Raw genomic sequence first — 12,358 nt, forward strand, 5'->3', positions numbered from 1 at the left:
GCAGAGCAGGGAACAGCTTGTGGGACCTGGTGAAGGATGCTGAGGACCTTTCCAGTCCCCCACCCTCTGTAAGGTGCCTATTGGACGCCATCCAAGGCAGTCTTATTTAGAATAGAGACTTTAAGAAGATGCTAAAATTAGTCAATGACAAAACACTCTTGTGTATTTCTCCCACCAATAGGGTATTAGATGCTAAATCCAGAGGTAGGAAACCAGAAATCCAGAAAAAAATCATAACTATTAATACTCAGTGCCCAAACTTGTACTGTCTTTGAGATTTTCAAAATCAAGGCCCTAAAAGTTTTGCAGAATATTTTTTAAATGTAGCTGTTATCAAGTATCTCTTCTCAAGCAAAAATAAATCAAGTTCAGTAGCATATAAACCACGTCTTTCTGCTTCTTCTTAGAAGATTTTTGGAAGAATTAATGTCATATAGATGATCTTCTACATGGCATTAATATTGTCATTTTGAGAAGTTTTATGACCAGCCCAGCTTTCAAGGTTTGAAAATTTGCACTGGGCTGGCCACAAACATTTGCATTAATCCTTTTGAATATAGGGAATAATAAATAATAAATGATCCAATAAACGAAATAAGTTAACATACAAATTTCAACCCTTCATATCAAGGGTTGGCAAACTTAGCGTTCTGTACAGCTTCTCGAAACTACTCAGTTGTGCTGCATGACACAACTGCAGCCACAAACAATACTGAACAGGGGCGTGGCTGTGTGCCAATAAAGTATTATTTATAATAGCAGGCGGTGGACTTTGACCTAGATTGCTGATCCCTGCTTCATTTCATCATTTCCCCTTCACTTCTTTTCATTCATTCTCTATCACAAAGTCACAGTTTTACACTCAAAATGCAGCAAAGCTGTGGCTACAGGCCAAACACTGTAAACAAAGATTGCAGGGGCGAACCTGAGAATCAGTTAAAAGTCTGTGCTAAATCATTAATGAAATATACACTGAGAAACATTAGAGTTAACAACCCATTTCCCATCCTGCTGCTTGAAAATTTTTTTTTAAATGCAAATTTGATCATGGAAACCCCTGGCTTAAAATGCTTTCAACTGGTTCTTCTGGCTCCTCCAAGGTTGACCTTGCTTTCCTTCCCTATTTGATTGGCTGCCATTTCTTCCTCTCACATTTTAGGCTCCAGCTACACAGGAGGAATTGTAATTTCCAGAATGAAATCTGCTCTCTTGCTTTCCGACCCACGGCCTTGTTACCCACTGTCCCCGAAACATCCTTGAACTTGCTAGCTCCTTGAAGATTGAGCTTAGGTGTCTTAGGTGACTTTGACTCCCAAACTGTGTTCCTAAGACATCCTTTGCATACCTGTATTATTACATTCTCACAACTCTCTATAGATGCTTATTTCCTTGTCTACTGCCCCAGATATATTTAAAATTATTGAATGCTGAAACTGCATTTTCTTTAAGTACGGTGCCTAGCACATGGAAAACAATCCATGAGTGCTTATTGAATCAATCAGTCCATTAATTAAATGGTCTTTGGGCCCCTTCACTTCAGCCTGTAACTTCAATTGTTCCCAACTACAAGCAATTTATTTTCTTTTGCATACTATTTATAATGATGCCCAAACAACTAATAGAGAAATGGAAAAAAAAAAAGTCAGCTAAAAGGGTAGCTCAATATCATATAAAGTGGAAAAGTATTAGTAAAACCACTTTGCATTTACCACGTAAGTAGAAATCCTTTCTCAACTGCTGGTTATATGAGAGCCAGGTTTTTTTCTGAAGAACAATTAAACATTTATGGGGTCTACAGGAGACGTGAACAGATGCTATATAAAGACGTCCAGAAGAACAGACTGTAGAAAAAATAAATTTGTGTTTCAGGGGAAAACCATGTGTTAGCTACGTATAGCATATATCCTTATGGGTTATTAGAATCTAGCCTTTCAAAGTCTTTGAACTACTTGACAACTCTTTGAAAAAGTGAATACACATGCACATTCTCTCTGGTCTGGTAGAGTTTCAATTGACTTCCCATCCTCCTGTGTAAACAAGTTTTGCTCCCATTGGCAATTTCATTTCTTTACTCCATAGAAATGTGTGCCTTTTGACTTTCCTATAAACCAATTATAACATCTACCTGGTTCCTTCATTGAATGAGTAACATAAAATCTTTAACACATGCTCGTTTTTATATCCATATGAGAGTTGTGATTTTACCTTGCCCAGAAAATTGTCTTTTAACAGTTTTTGAGGTTCCACTGAAATGCCCAGTGGATTTACCTACCAGAGCCAGGAAAATTTCATAAGCCGAGAAGCACACTCCATGGGCAAGTGTATGCCCAAACTGATTTTTTTCTTGGTTCCCAAAAGTGAATCCAAAATGGCAATAGAAATTTTTGCTCACTGCTTTTGTAATTTTAAGTTTCCTCTCTGCCTATTTTATATTTTGTGTTCGGGTTTTGGATTGTTTGTGGTGTAAAACAGAAAACCACAGGCCTGAAATGCTGCCACTTCGGTTAAAGCCCCAAGTCACTGAACCTAAGCTTAATTACCTAACTTTTTTTTTTTTTTAATTACCTAACTTGACTGCAGTTTCAACCACCCAGAAATGTAAACTTTAACGGGGTTATTTCCTGATCAGCACTAGGAAATTTACTGATATACGCTTTCCGTTCACTGTGATAGGGTGACCTTGCCTTTGCTAATAATTTCCTTTCTTCCACACCTTCTATACCTTTAAAAACCCTCCCTGTAGCACTTTGGAGCTCCCCTCTGCTTGCTCTGTAGGCTGCTGCCTGATTCATAAACTGATTAATAAAGACAATTATATCTTTAAGATTCACTCGGTCAAACTTTTAAGGATATCATAATAGTTTTTTATTTTATTTAAATACAATTAATTAATATATAATGTATTATTGGTTTCAGAGGTAGAAGTCAGTGATTCATCATGATGTCTTCTTTTTTTTAAAGATTTTATTTATTTATTCATGAGAGTCAGAGAGAGAGAGGCAGAGACACAGTCAGGGGGAGAAGCAGGCTCTCTTCCCATCATGATGTCTTCTATAATGCCCAGTGCTCATTACATCCCTTGCCCTCCTTAATGCCTATCACCCACTTACCCCGTCCCCCGTCCGCCTCCTCTCCAGCAACCCTCAGTTTGTTTCCTATGATTAAGAGGAATGGTTATGGTCTCTTATGGTTTGTCCCCCTCTCCCATTTGAACTTTTGTTATTTAACAGTGGCCAATACATTATTTCCCAGTAATTAAGAGGAATTTGGTTTTATGATTGGACTATTTGACAATCTCTGTAAATGGATTAAAAGTTTATAGAGATCTCTGCTGGCAGAGAGGTGGCAGAGAATCGGGTGTGTTAGTCTTTTCTGTTTGTCTATTTTGAGATCAAATTAAGAATTTTGGGAAGGTGATATCTAAACTGATGAGCTTATAGTTTTTTTTTTTTAAGATTTTATTTTTACTTACTTACTCATGAGAGACACAAGGAGAGAAACAGAGACATAGGCAGAGGGAGAAGCAGGCTTCATGCAGGGAGCCCAATGTGGTACTCAATCCTAGGACTCCGGGGGTCATGCCCTGAGCCAAAGGCAGACACTCAACCACTGAGCAACCCAGGCATCCCTAATGAGCTTATAGTTCTGTGTTTATTCTTGACACATGGCTAAAATTTTAGATTGGAAATTATAAGCTTTCTCCCTCTTTCTGTGTATATATGTGATGATAATTCAGGAAAGCCTTTATTTTCATTGTGTGAGTGTGTAATATTTTCTTGCTTTCAATACTGTTAATAGATTATAAAAACTCTTAAAGAAATTTTATTTTGATTGGCCAACAAAGCTAAATAAACACATATAATTAAAATATTCCCAAAACCCTCAGAAAATAAGGTAATTTAATTCCTCGTGTTTTCAATGTGTTAGATTTAAAAAGTATTCAGCCCAGAAATGTTTTAAGAATTCATTTTCATGGGCAGCCCCGGTGGCTCAGAGGTTTAGCGTCTGCCTTCAGCCCAGTGTGTGATCCTGGAGACCTAGGATCGAGTCCCACATGGGGCTCCCTGTATGGAGCCTGCTTCTCCCTCTGCCTATGTCTGCCTCTCTCTCTCTCTGTATCTCTCATGAATAAATAAATAAAATCTTTAAATAAAAAAAAGAATTCACTTTCATGAGAAAAGCACTGGGTGTTATATGTTGACAAGGTGAATTTAAATAAATATATAATAAAATAAAGAATTCACTTCCACGTAATTTAATAAATGAGACAAATTTAATATTATCAGTTTTATTTTTAAAAAAATAGCTCTGTCTTCTCTGCTTTGTTAATGCTACATACAAAAATATGTATATACATATACAAACATATACACATATAAATGTATATAAAAGAGAAGGTTTTTACTCACATATATTCTTTCTAATCTTAAACGGATTTACTGATTGAAGTTTATTATGTTACTTCTACTTAATGTTGTTTTTTTTTTAATTTATTTACTCATGAGAGACACACAGAGAGAGAGAGAGAGAGAGGGGCAGAGACACAGGCAGAGGGAGAAGCAGGCTCCATGCAGGGAGCCCGATTCGGGACTCGATCCCGGGACTCCAGGATCAGGCCCTGGGCTGAAGGCAGGCGCTAAACTGCTGAGCCACCCAGGGATCCCCCTTTTTAATGTTTAAGATTATGAAATATTTAAAATTTGTATTTACCCCAATTAAATCATTATTCTGATAAACTCCATTTCAACAGTAATTACATTTTGTCATATGTCAGTTTGAAGACAATTCACAAGATCTATAGTTTACTTAAAACCTTAGGCTAATGCTAACTGGAGTTAATTAAGGGACATTCATTTGATAATTAGCGTGTTAGTAAGTATTTAAGATAGTATGATAGAATACTGAAATACTGATTAGTAATCATAATTTTAAGTTTATATCCATTTGCTTCGCATTTTTATGAGCCTATCTCTTGGGTCTGTAATGAGTATGCTCATTTCTGCCACTTTGAGGAATGTATATAAATGATGGCATGTGGCTGTAGAGAGCGACGTTATGTGTATTCATGAGCCCTTCTAGTGTGCTGCAAAATGCTGGTGTGTGACAGGCAGACAATTATCCACTCCTCAGTTTTCTCTGTGAATTAGAAGTTTGTTGCTTTCATTAAAAGTTATAATTCATGTGGTTTAGATCATACTTAGGAGCCATAGTTTTAGAGAAATACAGCTGTGTATGTACTTCCATTTTTTTTTAAAAAAAAGATGCTATTTATTTACTTGAGAAAGAGAGTGAACAAGTGAGAGACAGAGATTGAGGGAACAAGTAGAAGCAGAGGGAAAGGGAGAAGCAGACTCCCCACTGAGCAGGGAGCCCCGTGCAGGGCTCGATCCCAGGACCCTGGGATCATGACCTGAGCTAGGGGTAGACACTTGACCTACTGAGCCACTCAGTGCCCCTCTACTTCCATTTTTTTTTTTTTTAAAGGAAAAGAATAGTTTTGTCCTAAAGGAGTAGGTTATCTTTGGTCTTCAAACTCCTTTGTGGTCTTCAAGCTAATTGAGGACCCCAAAGAACTAAAACTATTTTTGAAATTTCTCGGAGGTCTCCTTTGAAATCACAAAGATTTGTTCTTTCACATCATAGAGAAGTGCTAGGGGAAAAAAACAGGTTTATTTGATATGCTATTATTGCTCAATTGTGTAGGAAGAGTAGTCAAGTAAGAAGAGATGCTTAGCCTACCCTAGGTGAAACTTATATGAGAAAAATTTTGTTAATACAAATATTTCAGAAATTGAAGCCAGAATGTGAAGTTCCTAAGAGATTTGTTAATTCCCTCATTGTCCAAAATGTGTTTCCATTTATCACAGTTCTGGCGCTGCTTTGCCTGATATCAGATAACAGTATAATACTATCAGTCATACTTCCAGTTATTATTTTTTACTTAATAGCCTTATTGAGATATAATTCACCTACTGTAAAATTCAGCCATTTAAAGTACAATCATTCAATGATTCTTGATGTATTAGACGACCATCACCACAATCCATTTTAGGACATTTTTATCACCCCAAAAAGAAATCCTGTACCCATTAGCAGTCACTCCCCATTGTTCCAAAAACTCACCAACTTGGATTTGCCTATTTGAGATGTTTCATATAAATGGAATCATACAATATGTGATTTCTTTTTTTGTTATTGGTTTCCTTCCCTTAGCATGTTTGAAGATTCATCCATATTGTAGCATTCCTAGTGCTTTATTCCTTGCTATTGTCAAATATTATTCAACTGTATGAAACCAACACATTTTATTTATCCATTTCTCAGTTTATAGGATTGTTTTCCCACTTCTTGGAATGCTGGTCTAATCATCCATGTACCAGGGTTTGTGTGGACATACTGTTTTCATTTCTATTTGGTCTATACCTAGTAGATTTACTGGGTCATAAGGTAATTCTATGTTAATTTTTTTATAGTAACTCCGTGTTTAACTGCCAAACTGTTTTCCAAATGGCTGCACCATTTTACACTCCCACTACCAGTATATAGGGGTTCAATTTCCCTACCTCTTTGCCAACACTTGTTATTATCTACCTTTCGATTATTGCCATCTCTATAGGTGTAAAGTGGTATCACTTTATGATTTTGATTGACATTTCCCTGATAGTAATGATGTCGAATGTCTTTTCATGAGTTTACTGGCTATTTGTATGTCTTCTTTTGAGAAATATCTACTCAAATCTTTTGTCCATTTAAAAATTGCATTATTAATTTTTATTATTGAATTGTAAGACTTCTTTTTTTAGTATTTTATTTATTTATTCATGAGAGACACAGAGAGAGAGAGTGAGAGGCAGAAACACAGGCAGGGGGAGAAGCAGGCTCCATGCAGGGAGCCTGACATGGGACTCGATTCCGGGTCTCCAGGATCACCCTGGGCTGAAGATGGCGCTAAACCCCTGAGCCACCCGGGCTGCCCAAGACTTCTTTATATATTCTAGCTACAAGTCCTTCATAAGATATGATTTGCAAATATTTTCTCCCATTCTGTGTTGTCTTTTCATTTTCTTGATGGTGCCCTTTGAAGTAAATTATGATAAAGTCTGAATTCTTCTCTTGCCATTTGCATTTTTGGTGTCATAACTCAGATGGCTTTACCTAACCCAAAGAAACAAAGATTTACCTCCTAAGAGTTTTATTGTTTCAGCTCTTATATTTAGGTCCACAGTCTATTTTGAGTTAATTTTGTGTATAATGTAGGAAAAGGGTCCAACTTTATTATTTCATATATGGACATACAGTCATATATTTTGGAATGATGCTCACTTAATCAAGCTCACTTATGATCATGTACTCTTTTTAAAGATTTATGTATTTATTGGGGGGGGGTTAGTGGTGGAAGGAGAGAGAATCCTGAAGCGGACTCCTCACTGAGCATGGAGCCCCACCCAAGGGCTCAATCACAGGATTCTGAGATCATGACCTGAGACGAAATCAAGAGTTGACTGCTTAACTGACTGAGCCACCCAGGCACCCTATGACCCTGTACTTTTAACAAAGGAAGGTTTTAGACTTTATGAATAAGTGCTTACAAAGACTGATCAAGTAAACTAGCCTGTACCTGGCTTATGGGGTTCCCAGCCTTCCAAGTGAGTATGGTCACTTCTGGTAGATTCAAGAATCTTAAGGTATTTTGGGGAACTGGAAAAGAGAAGAATTTGCCCAGATTTATAGGTGCAGGTGAAATCTAGTGGTGAGTTCTTACCTCAGTCTCCTAACCTCAGAATAGCAAATAACAAGAGGCTTTTAAAAGTCCATTCTGAGATTCCTTATAAAAGCTTCCAGCAAAACAAACTTAATACCTATATAGCAGAGTAATGTTTTTACTGCACCTATTTAAATAACCAGGCTAAATTCACTAACACCAACTTTATTTTGTAATCAAGAAATAATCTTTTGAGATTTTTTTTTATAAAAAGGGAGAGACTGTAGAAAAAATATGTTTCAGTGGAAAACTATGCATTATCTACATATAGCATATTTTTCTATGTTATCAGACTCTAGCTTTTCATAGTCTTGGAACTATTTTACAATTCTTTAAAAATTGATAGCCACATTCTGTCTTGTCTGATAGAGTTTCAATTGACTTCCTTCTCCCTTAGAAGACCACTTAGTCCTCCATTTGCAATTCCATTGCTTTACTCCATATAGATATCTGATTTCTGACTATTCATTTGAACTGGTCTAACATCTGCTTGCTTCCCTCGTCAAATAAGTAAGTAAAATATTTAAAACGTTCGTTTTTACATTGCTACAAGAGCCATAATTTTACTTTTTTTTAAAACTATCTTTTCACAAAGCATTTAAAATGGGATAGAGATGAAAATCAGATAGGTGAGAAAGGGACAAAAGAGAAAGCACAGTTTTGGATATATCTCATTTGGACAATGTATAGGTAATGAACAAAACCTCAGAGAGATTGACTTGTCCAAGGTGATAGAACCAGAAGATAGGGGTGAAATGAAGGTGAAGGGTAAACAATAATTAATGGAAAAATAAATGAAAATCACCAAAAGCATGTGAATGAGTAGTCAATCCCATGATGGTCTTAAATCCCCAAATAAAACTCTAGAACTCTCTTTTCTTCTCTAAGAGAGTGGCAAACACAGGAAAGGGTGATACTATCCCCTATAAGCAAGGGGTGGTAGGAATAGGCACGTTTCTGCTTTATGAGTGAGTATACATTATAAACTCTTTGGAAGACTAATCAGTGATATTTATTAAGATTTAAATCTGGATACTCCTCAACGAGCAACTCTACTTTTGAATATTTAACCAGTGAAAGACTTGCACAAGTGATGATATATATCCAAGGATGTTTATTTCCACTATTACAATAATAGAAACACTTGAGAACACCCTAAATTCCTATCAATATGGAGTTGCTTCAGAACAGAGTATATAGAATAATGCTTTTTTTTTTTAAAGCCATGTATATAAAGTAGTTAGCTTAGAGGGATGGAACTATGGAAGTCCTCCACTACACATTTTTTTTTTTGCTTTATATGTATGCATTACTTTTGTAACATGCAAAAATAATATAGTGAAGATATAAGAGAATCAAAACTTGATGCAGTATCTTTTCCAGTGCTCCATGATGGGCCATATCATACAAATCAACTCTTTTTTTTTTTTTTCAATGCACCAGTGGAAACTTACCAGTGGAATTGGGGAGAGTTATAGAACATCATTCTGGATTTGATCTACATGGAGTGGAGAGAGGTGATTACTCTCTGAGAAGATTTTCTATGGATATGCTCAATATTTAGACAAAGATTTAATACAGACCCACGTATCCTGCTCAAACTATTCATAGCCTTTACCTAACCAACTAACAATGTCTTTGGGCAAATAACCGGGAGAATTTTACCCAAATTATTTTGAACAGTTAACTTATGGACTGTGGAATATGTGTGTGTACGTAAGTTTGTATATACATATACATATTTTTTTAATTGAAATTGTCTAGATGTCTTTTGGCTATAGTGCCCATTGAAGAATTAAGTTGCGAGATGATTAATTAATGCCAAATTATCTGAACAGGCATCATGTAAATAATCACTTATGAATTAATATAATTCAAATGTAATAACATAAAGTATATTAATTTGTGGAGTTAATTGATTTCAAACTGCTTATACTTCCAATTTCAAAATAGGCCAATTTGAAGTAAGTAAAGCACCTTTAGTAGATGCAGAGCATATTACCATTTTAAAAATTTAGATCACAAATTATAATAAAAGCTATAGGAAATAGATTTGATCAGACAACCAAACCAATCTCATGGTTCACTCTCCATAAACACCATGGAAAATAAGAGTAATTAACCTTTACCACAGACTTAGTGCATTGGAATCATCTCCATCAGTTGTGCCTCCAAGCAACCCAGTGAGGTAGGCTATGATTAACAGGGGTACCCTGGGGCACAGAGTAAGAAAAGGATTGACTCCAGATAGGCCAGGGAATCAAAGCCAGTACACAGACCAAAATCCTGGAGGACAGCTTCATCATATTATTAGCATTTACAAAGCCACATTTTGGGGCCTTTCACTTATTGAGAACAATTCTAAAGAAATAAATCACACACATGCACATGCAAATCCCTCCACAAGGCTGTGTGTATAGATGAGATAACATGATAGTCCTGGCTAGCTTCTATCCCAAAATCGTTTGTTGTTGAATATATATAATTTCTAACTGCTTTCCATTCATACTACAGTAAAACAGGAGGAAATAGATATATTGTGGAATGGGAAGCCCACAGGGAGACTGTTCAAACTTCTTGGCAGCAGTGTTTAGCATTATGATCCGTGGTCTAATTCTTCTCACAATGCTCAGGATTGGGCTCTGAGCACAGTAAACAACCAGTGGAGGCTGCTGATTGACTGGGAAAATTAGACTAGGTCACGGGGATATCAGAGACTGTATTTCCCAGGAGGTCCTCAACAAATATTTATCCGTCGAGAGTGAATAATTGGTGTGGAGGCCATTGGGGCTAGATTACTAAGAGATGACACTTTCAGGACTATAATTCTTGAGAAACTATTTTTCTCTCCTTCATGTTTGGTCATAGAAATAGTTAAATCTAGTCTCTTCTGATCTGGTACCTGTCTGCCATCCTCCCCTCTGGAGAAACTGATTTCTGAATAATTTCTCTTGTACATGCATTTTAGAGGTGTGTAATTAACTGGTAACAGGTTGTTAGGTAGCTGATGAGGTGTGAACCAGCCACTAATTTGTTTTCTTTATTTACAACTTTCCTTGCTCTTGAAGATGACAGCATGGTGTTTTTCATTCTCTGCTTACTTCACCAGATTAAAAAGTGATTTGTGAAGCCATTTTTAATTCCTCAAATTCCATTAAAAAGGAATATCCAGGGGAGTCTTAATCAAGACCTAATAGGCACTAAAATGTGATCACACAACAGCACTTCTCATGTGGCCCTATTTCAGCTGTTAATGGCAAAGAATTGCCTCTAGTTAACTGAACTCAGCCCTAACACTGACCTACAGCCTCTGAAATAACCTCCATGCAGTTGGCACTGGCTTTATTGTAAATGTTTGCAGCTAACATACTTTACAGCTTTAGAATTTATCATTTAACCCCCAGGGATAATTTGTTACAAAATTATTATTATTGTATTATCACCCAAATAGCTTGCTTTCCCCTTCAAATTGCCTTGCCTCCTATTTAATAATGCATTTTAAAAAACAGTCTGAGAAGAAACTAAAATAGAAACATAATGAAATGAGAATTGCTGAAAACACGAGACTAGAATACTGAAAACACAGCTGAAACAGAAATGGCTAAGGGTAGAATCAGTATGTAACCAAAGGGGTCCCTTGAAACCTGGGAGACTGTGGAGTCATCAAATCAGTTTGAAAAGACAAATAAGAATAAAAATTCTGTTCTGCCTGAAAAAAAAAATGACTGAAAGTTAAGCTACAGAACACGTGAAAACATATGTTCAAAACTTCCCATAAGACTTGGACAGACAGCAAACTAACACGCAACAAAACACAGACATTAGGCAAGCAGCAACATTGCCCTTTCTACCTGTCAAAGCCTACACCAGTACTTCCATCTAGAGCACAGTGGCCTCTGGGATACTATTTTTAAATACAGATATGTCTTGGCGCATCGCCTCTAGAAGCTGCTAGGGTGACCAGTTTTGTATGATATGAATAGCCAGTGTTTATTGACTTCCGGATTTAGAGGTGGCATTTTTTCTTTTTAAAGAAAAATAGCATAGCTATCAGAAGGAATTAGAAAGGCTGACTTCGAAGGAAGGCATCTCGGAACAGTTTGGTGAAGCATCAGACAGACAGGCTTAACATCTGAAGGCAACACAGCAAGTCTTCCATCGTAGTAGTTCCCAAAAGCAGCTACTTAAAAATCTGGATCTCTATTTGACAGAAGACTGCTTTACTTTTAATAGTATCCCAATCTTCATTGTTGTACATGGAAATAAATTGGTTTTGCATTACAAAAAAAAAAAAAAAGATTTTATTTTTAAGTAATCTCTATCCCCAGAGTGGAGCTCAAACTCACAACCCCGAGATCAAGAGTTGTATGTTCCACTGACCGAGTCAGCCAGGTGCTTCAGGGAGGCATTGTTTACTTTAAAATTGTAATAACATTTTATATAATTAAGTATATCCAAAATATTATCAGTTTAGCATATGATCAATATAAAAATTGTTAAGGTATTTTAAGTTCTTTTCTTCCCATACTAAATCTCCAAAATCCAGGGTGTACATTTCACTTCAAAATCCAGTGTATCATATTACATCTCGATTCT

The sequence above is a fragment of the Vulpes lagopus genome, chromosome 13 (genome assembly GCF_018345385.1).
Source record: "Vulpes lagopus strain Blue_001 chromosome 13, ASM1834538v1, whole genome shotgun sequence".
NCBI lineage: Eukaryota > Metazoa > Chordata > Mammalia > Carnivora > Canidae > Vulpes > Vulpes lagopus.